The sequence below is a fragment of the Carcharodon carcharias genome, chromosome 12, assembly GCF_017639515.1.
Source record: "Carcharodon carcharias isolate sCarCar2 chromosome 12, sCarCar2.pri, whole genome shotgun sequence".
Taxonomy (NCBI): domain Eukaryota; kingdom Metazoa; phylum Chordata; class Chondrichthyes; order Lamniformes; family Lamnidae; genus Carcharodon; species Carcharodon carcharias.
Genome location: NC_054478.1, coordinates 135,554,465 through 135,576,817, shown reverse-complemented (window position 1 = coordinate 135,576,817; position 22,353 = coordinate 135,554,465). Strand labels below are relative to the sequence as shown.

The 22,353-nt window shown below is 44.7% G+C and overlaps 1 protein-coding gene across 7 annotated transcripts in view; it reads right to left on the bottom strand.

Moving 5' to 3' along the window:
- The window catches only part of LOC121284769 (disintegrin and metalloproteinase domain-containing protein 23-like), a 178,647-nt gene that overhangs the window by 126,884 nt on the left and 29,410 nt on the right, over positions 1-22,353 (bottom strand). The window lies entirely within an intron of this gene.

Sequence of the window (22,353 nt, the reverse complement as noted above, 5' to 3'; positions counted from 1 at the left end):
ATTTTGCAGCCAATTAAGTGCTTTTCAAAGTACCTTTGTGATCATTTAAATTATACAGCACAGAAGGAGGCCATTCAATCCATCGTGCCTATACTGGCTCTTTGGTAGAGCTACATAATATCGGACCCACTACCCTGCTCTTTCCTCATAGCAGTGTATTTATTTTCCTTTTTGAGTAATTAACCATGTCTCTTTTGAAAATGACTATTCAGTCTGTTTGCACCAACCTCCCAGGTAATGCATCACAGTGTCCTATGTAAAAAGAAAATGTTTCCTCACCTCTCCACTGGTTCATTTTCCAATTATCTTAAGCCTAGGTCCTCTGCTTGCCAATCCTTCTGCCACTGCCAGCAGTTTCTTCCTACTCTATCCAAACCGTTCATGATTTTTCACACCTCTATTAAATCTCTTCTTAACCTTCTCTACTCTAAAGAGGACAATCCCAGCTTCTCGACAGAACTGAAGCCCCTCAACCCTGGTACCATTCGAGTAAATCTCTTCCGCACCCTCTCCAAGACCTTAACAACCTTCTTAAAATGTGGTGCCCCGAACTGAATACAATACTACAGCTGGGGCCTAGCCAGTGACTCATAAAGGTTTAGCATAACTATCTTCCTTCTGTAACTTTATTCCTTTATAAACGAACCCAAGGATCATGTATGTTTTGCTAAGAGCTTTATTCAATTGTCCTGCCACTTTCAAAAATGTGTCTATGTGAATTCCAGGATCTCCCTGTTCCTTCACCCAGTTTAAAACTGTCCACAGAGTTACAAACACAATGCAGCACATAATAGGCCATTCAGCTCAACCAGTCCATACCAGCGTTGATGCTCACCACTTTTTGTATCCATTCATGGGATATGGAGGTCTCTGGCGAAACCAGCATTTACTGCCCATCCCCAATTGCTCTTGAGAAGGTGGTGGCATGTCACCTTCCTGAACCACTGCAATCTGCAGCCTCCTCTCAATCTTCTTCAACTAACTCTTATCAGCTCAACCCTCTATTTCCACATATGTTTATCTAGCCTCCTCATAAATGCATCTACTCACCTCAACCAACTCCCTGTGGTAATAAGTTCTGTTAATGTCATGTCATTACATTGTTAAGGTTAAGAGAAACAGGTGATGGGTATTAATTGCCTATAAATAGAGGATACCTTCCATGAACAGTGGGCACCATAGGGGCTGGAGTGTGTCATCACATTTTATGTTAATTTAATTTGATAAGTTTTCTTTCAAGTTTTGTCTTTTTGTTACAGTGCTCCTTTAAGGGGCTTTCAATTAGTTTATAAGTTAATTAGCTTATTTTATTGGTAATTGATAAAAAGAGCATATAAATAGGGGATTGCTGGGGCACTGGGTTGAGTAGGAGGAGAACTGTGAGACTGAACAAGTCAATCAACTATTTCAATAAAGAAAAGCTCTATGCCTTAGTTTCAGCTTCACCAACCCACTTGGATCCTCTTAACAAGTTCCACATGCTCACCATTCTTTGGGTACCTTTTCAGATTTATTACTGACTATTTGATAATGATGGCCTCCAGTTCGCCCTTCCCCACAACTGGAAACACTTGCTCTCTGTCTACTCTATCAAAACCGTTCATAATTTTAAAACTCTCAAATTAGGTCACCGTTCAGTCTTCTCTTGTCAAGAGAACAGCGACCCAGCCTGTTCTTCTTTTCTTGATACGACCCCACAAATCTGGTATTGTCCTTATGTATCTTATTTACACCCTTTCCGCTGCCTCTAAATTCTTTCTATAACATAGTGACCAGGACTGGTTTTGCCGAGACAGCCTCAGTTTTTCACTAAACGTCCAAATGGTTTTGTCCATTTTGCTCAAATGTTTGTGTTTTCAGTTCCACTGAGTGCCCTTCCCATTAATCCATGCCTCGCCTTCTATTTACTGTCAGCAAACTCCCAAAAAAAAGCTTTCTCAGCTGCGCTGCACCCTTGAAATCGGAATTATAGACAGACAGAGAGAGAGAGAGAGAAAGAGAGAGAGTACTTCCTCGTGGTGTTCCCTTCATCTTGTGGGAGCACATTAAGCAAACTTTCCCTTCAAACGAGACTGCGATGAGGGACTACCCGGCTGCCTCTTGAGTGCTAAGTGCGCGTGTGTGTGGTTCTCGTTGTTGGTATCGATGTTTAAGTTTAGGGGCTAGAAATGCCATGAAGCTCCCTCTCCCTCCCTCACTCACCTGCAGCCGCTCCGCCATAGCGCACAGACTATGGTCTTTCTCCAGCCGCCCAGTGGGTCACTTCACTCCAGATCCACCAAAAACAAATCAAATGTATTGAGGTTTCTTTTTTTTAAAAAAACAAGTCTGAAAACAATTTTAAAAATACTGCACCAACTGAGCTGGAATTTATTGGTGGTCTTGTTTTTAAAAAGCAGGCATTAATGTAGTCATCTATATTATTTATTAGTCTATGATCAGATGAGATTTGTCACTTTGATCGATTTTTTTGGTATTTTTCAGATGAATGGAGTCTCTCCCTCTCTGTGAATGATATTGGGAGCGAGTGATGTTGCTCACTGCACCAGAGCCTTTGGAGGGGAGAGGGTAAAAGGGGAGGGGGGTAAAACGAGGGAGAAGGTGGGTAAGAGGAGGGGAAGGGCCAGCGGGGTAGAGCTAGGGACCAGCAGGGAAGAGCTGGAGACCAGCAGCAGGAAGCACTGGTTTTGGAGGTAGCGGGATTCATTTATAGGGGTTACTGGGAGTTATTGGTAATTTACCCCCATGACCTCCCATAAATTAACCCCATGACCTCCTGGGAGTCGGGAGCGAATCACGCCCCTGGGTGATGACAGATGATTGGCAGCGGTATCCACCAACCGCAAGCCACACATGATGAGCCACACAAGTCTGATGACACCCATTTGTGAACCACCAATCAGCGCTGAGGAAGGTGGCAGACAGGTTCAGGTTGAGCCATGGCACATTCAACCTGAAAGATTGCGTGCTTTCCTGCTTGTGGCCTTGAGTGCAAGCAAAATCTCCCACACTTGAGGTATGTTTGCTGGTTTAAAGACCAGTTTTTAGCAATAGGTAGCTATTATTAGAACCCAGTGTGCAAATGAAAATAAATGAGGGTTTTAAATAGATATTAGTTTTACCATTGTGCAGTGAAGTTAGGAAGGACAGAGAATTCTGAGATCTTGTGACAATCGAAGCCTTGGTCCAGGGTTTTTTTTTAAAGAAGATTCGGCAGAAACATAATTAAAACGAAAGTCTGTGGTGTGTAACTGGTGTCTTCAATAATTGGGTGTCATCATAGAGTTCCCAACTCTGGCTGGACATACTCCAGGAGATGTCATCACATGACCTCCTCCCACAGGGCTATTGGTTGCCCAACATATCAATCATCACTTCTAAAGGCTTTTCATTGTGTCCTGTTTTTGAATTTTGAAAATCTGGTAACCCTACCTTTTGGAAATCTAGATAAATTATATCTACTCCCTGGGCAGTAGTTAATGAAGGCGACAGGGGTCTTGTTTTTGCTGTGGAGAGCCAGCGATTTTCCCACATTGTCTATTTTAGGGAAGACCTGCTGCATCTAGTTCCACTCAGGCACTTGACAGGCCAGCAGCAGGCCTTTCCCTGCATCAAGGACTCTGGGGGAAGAGGTCCCGCTTACCCAGAGCAGCCAGCCAATCACAGGCCGCCAGCTCTATTCAACAGCAGTGCCACCGATGAGGCAGTGGTGGCTGTCAGTACTACACCTACCTGAGTATTGTCGCTGGATCCCAGGCCACAGGTGAGCGATGGTAGGAGGGGAGTCGAGGGTTGGGGATCACAGGAGCGGGGGTGAGGGGGTCGGCAGCAAGGGCAGGGCCCCTCTTCCCAATGAGTCCCTTGATCAGGCACTGAGCACCTTTGAATAAGGGCTTTCTCCTCCCAATCCCCCCCCCAGAAACCCGCAGGTAAACCACACAGGTTTGCTTGTCGTGCTCCCCGCCCGTGCTGCTTGGTTAATATAAGTGGCAGCAGGATCAGCCCCTGCATGGGTAGTAAGTGCCCATTTATGGGTCTCAATTAACGGCGGGGTGGGAGCGTTCCCACCCCAACAGACTTAATCGGAGTAGAGGCGGCAAAGTTCCCACCGGCCACCCTCCCCGGTGTCTTTGCCAATATTCATCCCTCAAGAAACACCACCATAATACAGATTATCTGGTCAGTATCACATTGCCGTTTGTGAGAGCTTGCTGTGCACACAGTGATTGCTGCATTTACTACATTTAAACAAAGACTACATTTGCATTGTCTGTAAAGCATTCTGTAAAAATCCTGAAGGGCGCTATAGGAATGCAAGTTCTGCCTTTATTATCGCCCCTTTCGATCGGAGGGTAAATTAACATTCACCCAGCTTGTCTTCCAACATCCTGTACCGGATGCTTTTATCTGGGGCTATTCCCAACACTGCAGGAAGAGGAGGGAGAAATGTCTTCGTGGCCAAGCATAAGAGCTAAAAGGAAGGTACTGAGCACAAAGTCCTCCAACCTATTTATGGGGAACACATCCTGTTTGGCAATACCCAGCGCATAGAGGAAAATAGTCTTAATGTTGGCGGTTTGAAAGCATTTTCAATCAGTAGTCCCAAGGGTGGGCATGAGAAAATTCCTCACATATATATAACTGACCTACTGTCAGTTAAGTCTCAAAGGTGCTATTACAAATCGCAGTGAAAGGAACGCTGTGCTAGGCAGACATTGCGCACAGGTCCCTTGCTGTCACACACCATTGCACTTTTAGCTCTACTTGTGCAGCAGAGCACGAATCCACCAGGCACAATTCAGAGCTCCAGCAGCAGCAAATATGGCTGGTGATGCTGCCAGCTGTCACCCAGCTGGTAGCACTCTTGCCTCTGAGTCAGGATGTTGTGGGTTCCACTCCCACTCCAGAGACCTGAGCACATAATCTAAGCTGACGCTCCCACTACTGTACTATCAGCCGATGCTATCTTTCGGCTGATATGTTAAGTCAAGATCTCGTCTGCCCTGTCGGGTGGATGTAAAAGAGCTCAAGGCACCGTTCAAAGGAGCGTGGAGAAGACCAGCCCAGTGTCCTGGCTAATATTTGTCCCTCAAACCACATCATTGGTCATTGTTACACTGCTGGTGAGATCTCGCTGTGCGCAAATTGGCCGCTGCATTGCAACAGTACCTCCACTTCAAGAGAAAAAAAAGGAACATTAGTGGTTTTAAAGCAGTTAGGGAAGTTCTGAGGTCATCGAAGGCACCTTTCCTCAGCGCAACACTACAGTGCCAAACCACATTTTGTATTCAAGTCTCAAGAGTGGGATTCAAAAGCGTGACCTTCTGACTTGGAGGCAAGAACACTACCGACTGAGCCAAGGTTAAAACTATGCTGAGCTCCAACTGTGACAACTTGGCATGGCCCCCTCGTCGTTTTCACACTTGAAAAGGATTCCTGTGCCATTGCAGTGAGCAGAGAAACAGGTGACACTGACAGTAGCAGCTGTGTCTCTTCAAGCATCACTGACTTCCCTCACTACTGCCAGATTTAATATTCAGTCACCACTACCAATCTAAAAATAATCAGGACAGAAGCAAAGGGACAAGTCCTCGGAGTGCAACGAGAATGTATTTTTGGACTGATTTTTATGTATGCTCTGAGATGAAGAACTAAAATAGGAACTGGTGGAAGTTAAATCTCCCAAGGAGTAAAATTTGAGCCAAGGACTCTGCTAAATAAGGCAGCCATTCCAAAAATGAAGCTTCTCACAAAAAGTGAAGTATGCATTTATGTAATACTTGAAAGCTTCACATCAAATTATTTTCAATTGCAGTGCTGCAGCTGTGTAGGCAAATGCAGCAACCATGTTGTGCACAGCAAGATCACTCAAGCAGCTAGTGGGCCTAGTCCCATACTGACTTCCCTTCATTTATCTGTGAGGCTGAAGAATATTTTTACCATTTTGTTTTAAGTCCCTTGATAACTTAATTTCATAGTTCCTCTTCACCTTCTTAACTGTGTCTTTATTTAATTTCTCTCCTAATCTCTCTATGTTCGCCACTGTCATACTGTTATCCATGTATTTAATGTTTGTTCCTTTCTTTATTCTCAATTTTCCCTTTATATCCTTACTCACCCATGGTGTCCCACTGATGTTGTGTTTGTTCTTGTCTTTTTAGTGGAATATATTTTTCTTGAATGCTGCTGAACACCATTTTAAATGTTTGCTGATTGCATCATTATTTGCCAATATTGTTATCCATTTTATTTTTCCAAATTTTAATCTCAGCCCCCCTCAAGATCAGCTTTCCTCCAACCTATTATCTTGGTCCTTGTCATACTTATGTCCTCGTTCATCATCATCTTAAACCGTATTATGCTATGATCACTATTGCCTAGCTGTTCCCCTGCTTTTACTTCTCTTAAGTGCTCTGGTTCATTCTCCATTACCAGCTCCGGTAGCTTCTTACATACTGGGTTAGAAAGGAGCTCTGTACATATTGTAGGACCTCTGTCCCTTATCCTTTTTACCTACCTCTCCTGGCCAATTGGTTTTGGGTAGTTTAAATCCCCCATGATATGTTTGTTACTCATTCCCTAATTTGTTTGCATCTTTCTTCCTGCACCTCTGTTCCACTGTGTGTAGGCTGACCCTATTAATATGACTGGTCTTTATCTTATCTCACCATTAGCCAATGGATTCTATTTCTTTTTTCCTGATGGCTACATTACTTGTTTATTCTGTCATTATGTTACCTCTAATAGGTATTGCTACTCCACCTCCCTTTTACCCTATTTTTTTCTAAATATATTATATCCTGCAATGTTTAATTCCCAGTCCTGATGTTTTTGCAGCCATGTCTCAGTAATTCCTGCTATATCTGGTTCCTCACTATATATTAATGCCTCCAATCCCTGGTTTTATTATGGACACTGTGTGCATTGGTGTAAATCATCTTTGATACAAGTTGCTCTCATTTTATTTTTAACCATCCTTTTATGCACATCTGTCCTATAACTCTAATTATTCCAGGTCATTTATATCCTCCTGTAGTTTAGCCTGTCCCAGGCTCTTTTCTTGCTTCATTTATACTTAACCTTGTTTTATTTCTTGTTGATCCCTCCTCAATTAGTTTAAAGTCTTTGCCAGCTCCCTATTTACCTTCTTCAAAATAGTGCAATGTCTACTTGAGAAGGTAGATGGAGCCTCAGTTTAAGGACTGATCTGAAAGACGGCACCTCCGACAGTGCTGCCCTCCCACAATACTGCACTGAAGTGTCAGATTGTGTATGAAGTAGAACTGAACCAATAATCTTTTCAGTCAGAGTCAAAAGAGCTACTAACGGGACCATGAGTGATTCCTGGACCCTGAATAGTATAGGGATGCAAGGAAGAAGGGGTGTGTGGCTGTGCAGGAGGTTGGAAACAAGAATGTGGAGGCCCTGCCAAATTTAAGAGCAAGATTTCATTATCACGGAAAGATCAGGGATGGGGAACCACTGTAGAGCAATGGTGGTCCAACTGTGGGGCAGCCAGCCCAAGCTCGGGGTCCAGCGGGTGAGGGTAGGGTGGTGCTAGTATTAACCACTTTATCTCCAACCTGTTGATACTCTTCTACTGTGTCCATCTTTTCATTCTGGCCTGCAGCAGACTTGACACAACAGTAGTCAGGCATCCAGCAGGTGGGATTCCATTGGTGTTATCAGCAGCAGTGAAGTTTACACCTACATATCCCCCAAATGGAAGTTGGTGGGGTGGTAGCGGGGGTACAGTAATGGAGAAATCAAGAGTAAATTACCTCCGGTCACTCTCATGTGCCTTGCTGTCGAGTGGCATTGGCAGATGAATAGTGGCCTAAGCAACCACCTACCCTGTTGGTCAGGAAGAGGGCAAATCAAAGAACCACAGAATGGTTACAGCACAGGAGGTCATTTGGCCCATCAGGTCTGCACCCCTGCTCTTTCCCCATAACCCTACATACTTTTACCCTTCAAGGTGCTTATCAAATTCCCTTTTGAAAGCCACAATTGATCCTGCCTCCAACACACTGTGGGTGTACCTACAGCACATGGGCTGCAGCGGTTCAGGAAGGCAGCTCACCACCACCTTATCAAGGGCAGTTAGGGATGGTCAATAAATGCTGGCCTAGCCAGAGACGCCCACATTCCATGAATAAATTTTTTAAAAACCTCTCAATATAGCGAATTCCAGATCCTAACCACTCACTCCGTAAAAAAAAGCTTTTCCTCATGTCACCTCAGCTCCTTTGCCAAACACCTTATATCGGTTTCCTCTGGTCCTCAACCCTTCCACCAATGCAGACAGTTTCTCGCTATCGATTCTGTCCAGACCCCTCACGATTTTGAACGCCTCAGTCGAATCTCCTCTCAACCTTCTCTTCTCCAAGAACAGCAGCCCCAGCTTCTCCAATCTACCTTGGTAAGTGAAATCCTTCATCCCCGGAAAGATTCCCAAATTATTTTTTGCAACTGCTCTAAAAGGATAGGGGAGGTAAAGGGGTGGGGGAAGGAAGGGAATTCATGCTGAAGATGCTACGTATGAGAGGTAAATAATCAACAGCCAACGTTAAGGGCTAGCACGTTTCATCATGCAGACTGCTCAGACTTGTTTTCATTCCCTTGACTCTCTTCATACTGAGCAGACAAACTCTGCACATCACAGAGTCCCTCAGAGAGGAACATAATTGGCTGCACACAACCAGGGAACCCATAGGGGATCATATCATCTTCTATGTGGCCGACTGCTTCATATTAATTTGACACAATAACTTGGGGCTGGGATTTACATCATTTTCTTTTTGGCTAGGATTTGGAAGTTGATTGCCAAGTTAATGAAGTTTGCAGATGCTGATCTGTGCACGAGCTGCCACTTCCGAGGCCTTGTCAACAAATAGCGGCTTCAGCAAGAGTTACTGCTGCTCCCAGCATTAGAATTTGCATTTGACAGTGGTGCCAGTGAAGTGACACAGCAAGAGTCTTGCCATAAATAATCCAGTCTGTTCCATTTAGATGCCAGCGAAGACTTGTACAGCACTTTCACAACTTCAGAATGTCCCACAGCGCTTTACAGCCAATGAAATACATTTCAAGTGCGGTCACTGTTGTGGTGCAGGGAACGCGTCAGTCAAATTGTGCACAGCAAGATCCCACAGAGAGCCAGGCAATCTGTATTAGTGATGTCGCTTAATTGGCCCAAACGCAGGGGGAAGCTCTCCCAACCCTTTTTCGAAATAGCGCCATGGGATCTTTTACATCCACCTGAGAGAGCAGACAGGGCCCCGATTTAACATCGCCTCCCTCAGTACGGCACTGGAAGTGTCGGCCTGGATTTTGCACTCGATGGTGGTTGACTCTTAACTGCTCCCTGAAATGGCCAGGCAAGCCACCCAGTTCAAGGGGCAATTAGGGACGGGCAACAAATGCTGGCCTTGCCAGTGACGTGCACATCCCAGCAAAGAATAGAAAATGTCTCTGGTGCAGGACTTGAACCCACAACCTCTAGGCTCTGAGGCATTGCCCCCGAGACACGGCTGGCACATTTTCATTTGTACCGTACTATTGTTATTTGCTCTCGGATTAACTTATTGGCCCTGATGCTCCTCTAAATAATGCTAGATCTTTAGGTGTAAATATGAGCAAGGGGAGCTTTTCTTCTGGCCTCCAACAGGCTGAGGTGACTTCAGAATTCCCATGGGTTCCAGGAGAGAAGGTACCTGGGGGTGACTGAAAATGGTGTTCCTACTTCCAAGTTTAATTCAAACCACAGGGAAATTACACCCGTGGCACCTGCAACCAGATGTGCCCTGCTTCCGCTGGTTGTTGGTCAGATGTAAACTGCCCCTGTTCGAGAGGGAGTTCATGTTAGTGCAGGATACCCCTGGGGCGAGAATCACAGAATGAAACAGCACACAAGGGGGCAATTCGGTTCAGTGTGTCTGTGCCACCTTCATTGAAAACAGCTATTCAATTAATCCCACTCTCCCTGCTTTTTCCCCACAGCCCTGCAAATTGTCCCCTTCAGTGCAGGTCTAATTTATTTTTTAAAGTTTCTACTGAATCTGCTTCCACAGGCAATGCATTTCAGATCACAATTTTCCACATCGCCTCCAGTCCTTTCGCCAATCACTTTAAATCTGTGTCCTCTGGTTACTGACCTTTCTGCCACTGGAAACAGTTCTTCCTTAATTAAATCATCAAAACCAGTCTTGATTATTCTATTGAATCTTCTCTTCATCTTCCCTGGAAACAACCCCAGCATCTCTGTAACCAAATTCCTTTATCCCTGGACCATTCTATCTCTTCTGCATCCAACGGCCTTGACGTCCTTTTGAAAGCGTGGATCCTGGAAGTGGACGCAATGTTCCAGTAAAAGATGCCCCTATAAAGGTGGGCCGCAGGGTTACAGTTAATTCAAGTTGCCCTATTAAAGTGGGTGTTAGGGTTAGTGCATTCTGCCCCCATAAAACCGAGCACGGTAAGTGCACATTGCCCCTACAAAATTGGGTGCCCATGGGAGGGAGGCTACTTTGGTCAGCTATGCTTTTTAAAAGCAAGTGGTGCAGTGGTAAGCTTTGACAAGTGTCACCTGCAGCCACCAGGGCAAGGTTAATTTTCTGGCCTTCTTGGGTGCATGTGCTTTCTTCTGCCATCGATGAGGAGATCCAAAACTGGATCAGCTGCGCCAAGTCAGCCTCTACAGGCTAGGCCAGCCAGTACTTGACAATAAAAACCTCTGCAAGTCAACAAACATCCTAACGTACAGAGCATTGTCACCACCACATTCCTGTACTACAGTGAGACCTGGACTGTATGTCAGTGACGCAAAGGATGCCAGAGAAATTCCATCAGCAATGCCTCCGACGCATCCTCCGGGTTCAATGGGAGGACCATGGAACAAACACGAGTGTCCTTCTTGAAGCCAGTTCCACAAGCATTCAGGAAAGACTCCTGAAAAATCAACGTCGATGGACTGGACACTGTGTCCGGATGGCTGAAAACCATCTCCCCTGCCAGGTCCAGTTCTCTCAACTCTCAAATGGCCAACGTTCCAGCGGAGGACAAAGAAAATGTTTCAAAGACATTCTGAAGCTCTCTTTGAAGCACAGCAGCATTGACATTAATGACTTGGAGGAACTTGCTACCAATTGTTCCAAATGACAACAACTTGTCCATCAAGCTGCATCACATTTTGAATCACAATGTCTTAATGATGAGACAGAACGGTGGCAGAAGTGGAATGAAAAGGAAGTAAATCCTGCACTCCGAATCTCACTACCTAGTGGGACATCCTGCCTCATGTGCCCAAAGATCTGTGGGTCTAGAATAGTCCTGTTCAGTCACATGAAGACCCATGGCAGAAACTCATGGCCTGAATGGACAAGATCCTTGAATTGAGTGTCAGCCAACAGACCATTGGCTCTCCACCCATTTAAGTCCCATTAGGCACCTCCCATTCTTAGGAGGAAGAGGACGAGGCTTTTCAATGCAGCCCTGCTGAGTACCAGGTAGCTCGAACATCATAGGGAGAAAAGAGGGCACCTCCTTCTCGAGGGCAATTAGGGATGGGCTATAAACGCTGGCCTAGCCAGCGATGCCCACATCCCATGAACGAATAAAACAAAAACTTGAGATTACACTGCCAGCCACACTTAGTGTCCCTGAAGAATTGAACTGATGGTTACAGGGTTGTGATGCACATGTTGTCTCAGGTTCACTGAGGAATTAGTGCAGGAGACACGTGGTTTTCTACAAGTGGACTCTGAGCCATGTGGCTTTGAATTCCTTTGTCTCTGAGCATTTTCCATGGGCAACCTAACCAATATTAGCCAGTCTGCAGCACATTCACCAATAATTACATCACTATGTAATGTTCTTGTATAACATTCAGCTTATGTAGAATTACACTGAATTTCCAGAACAGAAACAGGCCAAACCAACTGATCAATGCTGATGTTCATGCTCCACATGAGCCTCCTCCCATCCCTACTTCATCTAACCCTATCAGCATATTCCTTTCTCCCTCAAGTACTTATCTAGCTTCTCCTAAAAATATATCTGTGTTATTTACCTCAACTATTCCATCTGGCAGTGATTTCCACATTCTAACCACTTTCGGGATAAAAAAGCTTCTCCTGAATTCTCCATTAGATTTATTAATGACCATCTTATATTAATGGCCTCTAATTTTGGTCTTGCCCACTAATTAAAACATCTTCTTTATGTCTACCCTATCAAACTCCTTCATCATCTTAAAGACCTCATCAGACCTCCATTTTTTCAAAAAGACAGCCCTTTCAACCTTTCCTGATAGTGATGGTAACTCTCATGTTGGTCTCCTCCTTATTTATCTGTTCTGTCCCTTTTCCCAGTGCTTGCGAGTCCTTTATCGATTTATTCGGCAGAGTTATTAATCCGGGTAAGGATGGTGGTGTAACTGTACATTTCACATTTATTCAGCAGAGGAAGGGTTGTTGTGTAACTGTGCAGTTCCAATTTATTCAGCAGGATAAGGATTGTTGCGTAACTCCTCAAACCACACACCCTACCGCCACCAAGAAGTAAAGCAGGCTAGATCATTATCAATAACTCCTGTCACACTTTTTACAAAAGCTGCCTGGAGATGATTCTCCTTTCAATGTCTGCCTACATCCTCAGTGCACTCCTCTACGGTGGTGGGACCTGGACAACATTTGCCAAGTAGGAGAAAAGACTGAACTGTTTCCACCTTCACTGTCTCAGATGGTAACCTTGTCCTGCCAAGGATACAACTCAAGAGGGTCTGGAACATGATAATTCCATCTTTGCTAAGCCAACGCTGTCTGCACTGCCTTGGCCATGTTCATTGGATGGATGACAGCTGTACACCCAAAGATCTTCTGTATGGTGAATTTTCCATTTGGTCACAGCCTTCTAAGTGTCCATACCTCTGCTACGAGGACACTGACAAGCGAGATATGAAGATGGCGGATACTGACACTGACTGTTGCTGACAGCCATGATCTCCGGAGGCTGGCTGCTCGGAGGCGCACTGGAAGAGGTGAGCGGAAGCGAAAAGTTCAGCTGACTGAGCAGAGGGTCCAGAGAAAGCAGAGGCCAGCGAATCATGCACCTTCTCAGCCCACTGTCTCCCTCTGCAGCAAATGCGACAGAGACTGCCATGCCAGAGTGGGGCTCCTTACCCACACCAGGCAATGCTGAACACAGAGTTGACCACCATGGGACAAACCATCGTCTTACGGGGCCGAAGGCTGCCACAAATCTGTTGCCGGAATGCTAACCTCAGCTATGCTCCTTCTCATAATGGCGCCGATGAGGCTGTCAGCTCAATATAAAGCTGAACTATTGAAGAGAGCGACATCTGCATAGTTTAGAGCATAACCTATTAAAGCCCAACCAGTGACACTGTCCCATTAACATTTTGTTATTTTTTTTTAAACTGCATTGCAAACATCAAATTAAATAGCAAAAGACAAGCCTTTCCTCCCCCAGACAGGGCAGTTAGCTGAATGTCAACGTGAAACTCAGGCAGGCATCATCCAGATTTGCAAACAAATGGGATTGTTCTCCTTGGAGCACAGGTGATTAAAGGGAGTTTTAAAAAAGGTGTTGAGAATGATGGAGGGTTTTGATAAAGTACATAGGGAGAAACTGTTTCCACTGGCAGATGGACCGAAGGACGAAAATAAGGTAATCGCTAGCGGGAAGACTAGGAGAACTTTATGTTCTGCAATGCATTGCCCAAGAAGGTGGTGGAAGCAGATTCAGTGATAACTTTCAAAAAGGAATTGGATAAATACTTGAAAAGGAGGAATTTATTGGGCTATGAGAGAAAGCTCAGGAGGAGTGGAAATGGCTGAATGGCTTTTTCAAGGTGCCAGGACAGAGGCAAGGGACACATGGTCACCTCCTGTGCTGTAAATATTCTATGAAATGATTACAGACATGGAACTGTAACTCTGAACAATCGCCTCAGCCAGATCCACTGACCTCCCCCCCTTTATTTCCCTCAATGAATGCAAATGAATGCCAAATTCTGGGGGCGGAGATAAGTGAGGTCGGTACTATCATTTTGTACACCCAAGAGTTTAAATCACAGCTTATGTCAATCTCAGCGCTGTAGGCAGTCGGTTTGGAAACCTTTAGCAATGCAGACACGCCAATGTAGAAATAAACACCACCTTCTAAAAACAGTCTGCGCGTGATGTTCAATATTTCCTTAGCTTTAGTCAGTCTTCAAACCTGTTCTTGCACAGAACGTACTAATACCTCGAAGCAGAAATACAGTATAATTCAGACTCTTAAAATACCCAGTCCAAAACTGAAAAGCTGATGAATTTCAGGCAAGTCATGCCTTTGACACCAACCCTTCCCCGTGCTGAATTAACAATTTGTATTTACATAAAGCTTTAAACAGAGTAAGACGTGCCAAGGTGCTTCACAGGAGCACTATCAAACAAAATTTGGCGCAAGGAGATATTGGCACAGTGATAAAAAGCTTGGTCATAAAGATGTAGAGAAGTTTAGGGAAGGAATTCCGCCAATGGTGGGACAAAGGAAATTGGGGATTGGCCAAAATGGAAGGGAGGGCTGAGGGTTTAAGGGCTGAAGAACATTGTAGAGATAGGGAAAGGTAAAGCCACGAACTCTAAGAACTCTAGGCACCAAAGAATGGTTAAACACGTCAGCACAGTTAGCTAACTAAAACTCTTTAGTTGGCTATTGCACTGGTTCAGTTGTTTAGTACACCACTTATTAAAGTGCTGGGCAATATGCAACAGGAAGATCTCAGGTTCAGTTCTTAGCTAATACTGAGTTAGTTCATCTCTGATGGGTCAACGGTAATTGCCCTCAATTGAACAAAAAAGGAGAAAAGAAAAAATCATGATTTGGGTTCTTGCTCCCAAGAACTGCTGGAAGGTAGCGTGCATCAGCAGGTAAGGGCAGAGCCTGGCTTGACAGCCAAACCCCAACCCCAATCACTGAGTAACCAGATAACACAGAGGGCCGGATTTTCATGCAGTCATGGAGACTCTGGGGACCTTTAAAAATGGCGGATGGCAGCGGGATCTGGAAATCCCACCGCCATTTCCAAAAGATCCTATTTTCGCCAAGGGTGGGTGGAGCAGGGAGGGGAACAGGGGTAGGGTCGTCGTGACTTCCACACGTGGGAAACCCAAACGCAGCAGGGCCTTTTGAACTCAATACTGAGATCAAAAAGACCCCATTTTCAGTGGAGCAAGGGCCTTATCCTTTTACAAGAGGTTGTAAATGCCCTTGAAGGGTGAGTAAGGTCTGTAGAGTTGTCATACTGTCAAGTTATTTAAATGGCCAGCTCTTTAAAAATTGAAAAAAAAAAACTGACTGCCTCTGTCTGAGAGAGTTGAAAAAAATCTTGAGTATTGCTGAAAAAAGAGACTTGCTGTCGAAACTTTTTGTCTTGCACTCATCAGGACAGACACAAGAATGCCAAATTTCGAAGGGAGCCACAATTTATACTGCATGAGAAAAGGGTGCTGATTGGTTGACACTGATTGGTTGAGGTGTTGCCATGGAGTATGCAACAGGAACTACTTGCCCCCACACTTTTGTTTAATTCAAAAAAGGCACATGTTCCCTTTGTCTGAACAGGACAGGGCTCTGTGTATAAATACATGTAGCTACTAGCAAGCGTAACTGAGGCACATTGCAAAACTGACCAGCCCATGTTTGCAAAGCTCAGAGTATACTGCCCAATATTAGATGTGATTCTGCAATTGGACAGCACCTACAGAACAAACCCAAATTACACTAACAATCAATTTAAGGTTGTCAGTTGAATTTGCAATGTGGCTCTCTTACGCTTGCTAGAAACTACATATATTCATAAGCAGGAACCTGTCCTCTGCAGGCAAAAGGAACATGCCCAGGCATTAAGCCTTTTTCAAATTAAACAAAAGCGTGAGGGCCAATAATTTGTTGATACATTCTCCATGGCAACACCTCAACCAGAGTTGACTTGCCAATCAGCATCTTTTTCTCACATTGTTCCCTTTGAAATTTGGCATTCTTGCATCTGTCCTCATGAGTGCAAGATGAAAAACTTTGACAGCATGTCTCATTTTGCAGCAACACTCAAGTTCTATACCACCAAATGACAATTTGAAAAAATCTGTTCTAGAAATTTCAATAATTGTTGACATAACCCAAAGTCCTACCATCATAGCAATACTAATGTTTGGAGGTTTTCTACAACCTACCATTATTACAATGAGGGTGGTGGGGGGTTATAAGATCACAGTTTGATTGACAGCTCAAAGAGATTATTAAAGATTAGCTGTCTTTAATGTGGTGTTATGAATACAAATGTTTGATTGTTTTGTAAGGGATTACATACTTGTGGGCATTTAAATTTATTGAATCATATTTCATGAATGGGACATTTTTTTTTATATAGTGAGCTCCGTAACAGACATCCAGAACTTTATTTTATTTCATCTCAGTGTGGCCCCTGAGGTCTGCCTATAATGGATACTAGGTGAGTTGGCATGGAATGTATAAGGGCAAAGGATGATGGGTGGAAGGCATGGATATGAGTTGAAACTATGCTGACATGGGGCTGTAAGGAGCCACGGGGACGGGTGGGGCCATGGGCTGGCATGGAGGGTATGAGAAGCCATTGGGGGTGGGTGGGGGCATGGTTTGGCATGAATTGACGTTGTTCATTCAGGGGCTATAAAGGGCCATGGGAGCAGGTGGGGCATGGGTTGGCATGTATGGACATGGAGAGTGGTGGGGGGAGGGCATGATGAGGGGGCAAGGGGGTCTAATGTTTAAAAAAACAATTCGGACAAGGTCACAGAGAACCGAGGCATGCCTTTTAACCAGCCTGCCTCAGCAACCGGCAGCCCATGACCTCCTCCAATCTGCGTCCAGGGGTGGCAAACCAACACCAGCCCATCCCCAAGTGAAAATTGTGTCATTGAGGGCGCTTTTCCCCAAGGCAGGCATGTGCTGAGCCAATAAACTTCCTGACTCAAGCTATCTGCCTTGGGAGCAAAAATCCTGCCCTTAGTATACAAGATCATGGTAAAGGTTGCTTCGGCATGATATGCCAACATGAGGAACAGTGGCCAGCATAATGAGGAAGAAGAGAAATTAGGGAAACTAAATATAAAAGGAACATTTTAGCTCCTGCACACAATTTAGCGATTAATTATTCACTATTTCATTAGTCACTGCAGGCCGCTGGCTTAATATGTACACTTGTCCTATTCTACATCTTAATAGGCTCTAACTTGATGATTAGTTGCTATTTACTGGCAAAATTATCAACCAAGACCTTAATTAATAAAAACCCATTGACACATGTAAATGAACTGCCATGAACAAACATGTCATTTCTGATGATTAAGCCATTCTAGATGGGCATCTTCAGCTACTTTGGGCAGAATTCCAATGACTACATCTAATACTTTTCTGTGACCTCATCCTGTTCACCCCCTCAGAATCCGAGTCACTTATCAAATCCCCTCCCTGGGCTTTTCTCTAAGGTTCTTACACCTTACAGATTGGATAGTCCCAGTCGTGCTGAGTAACTCGAGGTGGGCTCCATTCGCTTGGCTCTATAGGTCACATCAGCACAGGAGCTCAGTCATGAAGCTTGCTGGATATCATGCTGAGGGAACTTGGGAACTACACCGTGAAGGTCTTATCCTCTCCCACACTGCAGCATTTTGAATAACACCTTCTACTGAACAAGACAACCACTAATCTCCCAACAATGAAGGCAGGAGGAGGGAACTCTTCAGCAAAAAGCTAATTAGATAGCTCCAGCTGAGGCGTCCACCATGGCTCAGTGGATAGCACTCTCACCCAAGTCTGACTCTTGAGCACAAAACTGACATTCCAATGCAGTACTGAGGGAGCACTGCACTGTTGGAGATACCACCTCTCTGATGAGACATTAAAGTCAGGACCTGCCGTCTGCCCTCTCAGGTAGGGGTAATAGATACCACGCCTCTATGTGAAGAAGAGTAGGGGAGTTCTCCCTGAGTGTATTGGTCAATATTAACATCACTAAAAACAAATTATCTGGTCATTTATCACATTACTGTTTGTGGGAGCTTCCTGTGTACAAATTGGCTGCCGCACTTCCTGCATTACAAGTGACTTGAAGAGGTATGTCATTGGCAGCAAGACACTTTTGAAACTTCCCAAGGTTGTGAAGTGCTAATAAATGCAAGCTTTTCTTTCGGCTTGCTAACGAAATGACACTCATCTCTGTGTGCAATCCAGGTGAGGAGTGGCCCTAATAGAGACACAAAGAATTACAAAGTGAAGGCAAGGTTTGGAATGCATGAAGAACGAGATGGTGTAATTCTTCTGTTCATTAACACTGCAACAATAAGACCAAGGGGCACAGGTTCGGGGCCATTATCTGACATAAGAGCGTGGCCAATGACTGGAAGAGGTTGCTAAGACTGGCAATTGAGCCTAGGACACAGAAATTGTGTAAGCAGTTGTTGTCTGACAGGATGAGACCAAATGGCCTAAAGAGTTTTCTTCATCTGAAACTACCGTAGACCCAGCGTATAAGACGGCCCCATTTTTTCAGCCCCAAAATCATGTTTTTGCATATACTTAGCATATTAATCCACCCACACCAACCCCCACCTTTTCAGCCATGACATCTTATACTCGCATTAGTAGTCAGCCTCAATGTTACCCCACACAAATGAATGTTTTACTTGCTGGTACCTTATAACTGGGAACAAGGACACAAGCAGGTGATGGGGGCTGTGTTGTGTAGATGCGTAGGAGTTTAAGACAGGTCCACACAGAGCAGATCCCGCATGGCGAACGAGAAGGATGGTGACCACCCGTGCCTGCAGTTCACTTTTATGCTCAGCGTATAAGTCGAACCCCAGTTTTGGAAGGATTTTGAGGCTTCAAAGGTCGCCTACATCTACAGTATCTTGTGAACTATTTATGCAGGTTGTATTGAATGATACTTGAAATTATTGAACGTTTTTAAGCTGTGGTCAGGGTAGAGAGAGGGTAGGCGAGAACAGAGTTTGTAATTCATGATCACTGGCCTCCCGAGATTGGTTACTGATTGTTTTAGTGGCTACCTAGATGTTCCTCTCCCCAAACTGATCCAGGACAGAATCTCACCCATGTCGGGCAGGCTCGGCAGGGCCAGTCGGGAAGCTGGACACTGCCCGCGATGGAGACTAGAAGACGATTTCACGCTGGCAGGCCAAATAAGGCACACCCAGCGTGAAACGCGAGCAGCAGCGCTCAGCATTGCCTGTGAGGGAGGGGGGAGGAAGGCGAGCGGGCGAGCAGGACCTTGGCGCATGCCCGCGAGTGCGCGCTTCAGAATCTCCTTGAGGCACAGAGCCGCCTCGGGGAGATGAAGCATTTTCAAAAAAAAAATAGTGTAATAAAACATTTGCTTTAAGAAACTTCGTTCCACCCGTGGATGAGATCTCCTAAGAAGTGTAAAGGCTGCTTGGCGTTTTTGCCTGCCCGCCAACTGTAAGGTTGGACGGGCCGCAAAAAATTCTATTCAATTGATCCTTGAATGGCCTTAACAGGCCTTTTAATTATCGGGAGGCACGCTGCCAACCCCATCATGTGCCCGCCGAACGAAATATTGCGCAAATGCACGATGATGTCAGGACGCTTGCCCAACGTCATCGCGTGTCATGTTACACTCGGTCAGGTCCGGCGCACGCCCGCCTGCCGAGTGAAAAATTTTGCCCCTGGAGTTTTTCATTTTTTTTGCCTCTTGTCAGGAAATGATGCGACTCGTAGTAAGAGTGAAACCTGGGAGTCACTGTGCTTTGTTAAAATAATGACTGGCTGGGAGCAGTTCATTGGTACAGTTGGTCTTCTCCTGTCCATCTTTTAATATACTCGTAAAGTTCAGCTTGGTTTTCTTTAATTCTGTGCCTCCAACAAAGGTGAGAACAATATTGTCACAAGTGATAATGTGTTGTCAATTGCATTGTTAAGATTTGTTAATGTCATGTCAGTTACATTGTTAAGGTTAAGAGAAACAGGTGATGGGTATTAGTTGTCTTTGAGCACATATAAATAGGGGCTTGTTCTGGGATACTAGGTTATGTAGGAGGAGAGCTGTGAGACTGAGCAATAAACTCTCTCGATAAAGAAGAGCTCTGTTAACAACAAGAGGCGGATTTTCCACACCAGCCCGCTGCCACCAGGATCTTCCGGTCCCGCCGCAAGTCATTGGACTTCTGGCTGGGCCGCCGCCTCGCCCGCAGTGGGCCCTGTCCGCAACAGGGCTAGAAAATCCCAGCCAAGGTATCTCCACCTCTGGAGATTAGAAAAAAATGGTTTAACATTGCACTGGACCCAATGTTGTGTAACTTCCTTGCCTCCGCAAAGAAGCCATTTCATCTTTGTTTGATGAACTCTGTCTTCCTTTTTGTTCACTCTTGGGATGTAGCCATCATTAACAAGGCCTATCCTTTGCTGCCCTTGTAAGGTGGTAGTGAGCCATTGCTGTCTTTCTTAAGGTAATCCCACAGTGCTGTTAAGGAAATGCTGTTGACCCAATGACCATGAAGGATTTGTGGCATACTTCCAAGACAGAATGGTGTGTGAATTGGAGGAGAACCTGGAGTGGTATTCCCACGTGCCTGATGCCCTAGTTTTTCTAGGTGTGGAAGTTATGGGATTGAGAGGTGCTGTCAAAGGAGTCTTGGTGAGTTGGTGTACATAATACACACGGCAGCCTTGGTATGCTGACGGTGGAGGAAGGGAATATTTAAGGTGATGGATGGGATGTTGATCATGCAGACTGCATTGTCCTGGATGGCTGCACTCACCCAGGCAAGTGGGCAGTATTCCATTGCACTCCTGATGGTGGTGGAGAGGTTTTGAGTAGCGATGAGATGAAGGTACTGATCGTAGTTTACACTGCTCTGACCTGCCCTAATAGCCATGGTATATATCTGTGGCTGGTGTGTTGGAGTTTCTGGGCAATGGTGACCCCTCTCCAGGATCTTGATGACGGGGGGAATTTGACGATGGTAATGTAACTGAAAGCCATGAGATGGCTCAATTCTCTCTTGTTGGAGATGGTCATTGCCTGACACTTGTGTGCTGTGAATGTTACTGGTCACTGAGCACCTCGAGCCTGGATGACGTCCAGGTCTGACTCCACGCAGGCATGGACTGCTTCAGGATCTGAAGAATTGCAAATGGAGCCAAACACTGTGAAATTAGAGAACATCCCCACTCTGACTTTATGTTGGAGATAAAGCAGCTGAAGATGGGGCGAATTTAAAATTTTAAAACTTCGATACTAAAATCACTGCCAAGGGATAGATTTTTCTGTGGGAGGTTACAGCCAAAATTAGATCCATTTTATCCATATAGATTTACTCTTAAATGTCCTGCCAAACTTAAAGTTCTGTGTAAACGAGGAGAGGTCAGCACAAGCAGTTTGTGCCCAAAGTATGGAACACTTACCATACATTCCCTCTTTAAATATGAAAATTAAAAGTTAACAAGCTATCTAACCATCATTCATGCAGATTAAGCTCAGCATGTTTAACAGCAGGGAATTGGGAAGCTCTTCAATTTTTAATGTCACTCATACTGAAGCAATTAAAACACATTCCAAGAAACAGAAGTTACCAAGCAAGGTTCACCGAGGAAAAAAAAAAAATTTTTTAAAGTCTCTTTAAAAAAACACAATACTCCAGAAAAAATGGCTACTGCACCTAAACTTACAAAGAACTTAAGGAATATGAGCACAAGAAATTGGAGCAGGAGTAGGCCATGAAAGGGAAATAGCGTTTAGCCAACTTATTGGAGTTCTTTGAGGAAGCAACATGTGCTGTGGATAAAGGGGAACCAGTGGATGTGCTGTACTTAGATTTCCAGAAGGCATTTGATAAAGTGCCACATCAGAGGTTATTGTGAAAAATAAAAGCTCATGGCATTGGGGAGGTAACATAGTGGCATGAATAGAAGATTGGCTGTCTAACGGGAAGCAGAGAGTAGGCATAAATGGGTTTTTTCAAGTTGGCAAGATGCAACGAGTGGTGAGCCACAAGGATCCGTGCCGGGACCTCAACTGTTTATAATTTATATAAATGACTTGGATGAAGGGATTGAAGGAGTGATTGCCAAGTTTGCTGATGATGTAAAGATAGGTAGGAAAGTAAGTTGTGAAGAGGACATTAGGTGAGTGGGCAAAGAAACGGCATATGGATTATAATGTGGGAAAATGTGAAATTGTCCAATTTGGCAGGAAGAATAAAAGAGAAGCATGTAATCTAAATGATGAGTGATTGCAGAGCTCTGAGGTGTAGAGGGATCTGGGTGCCCTAC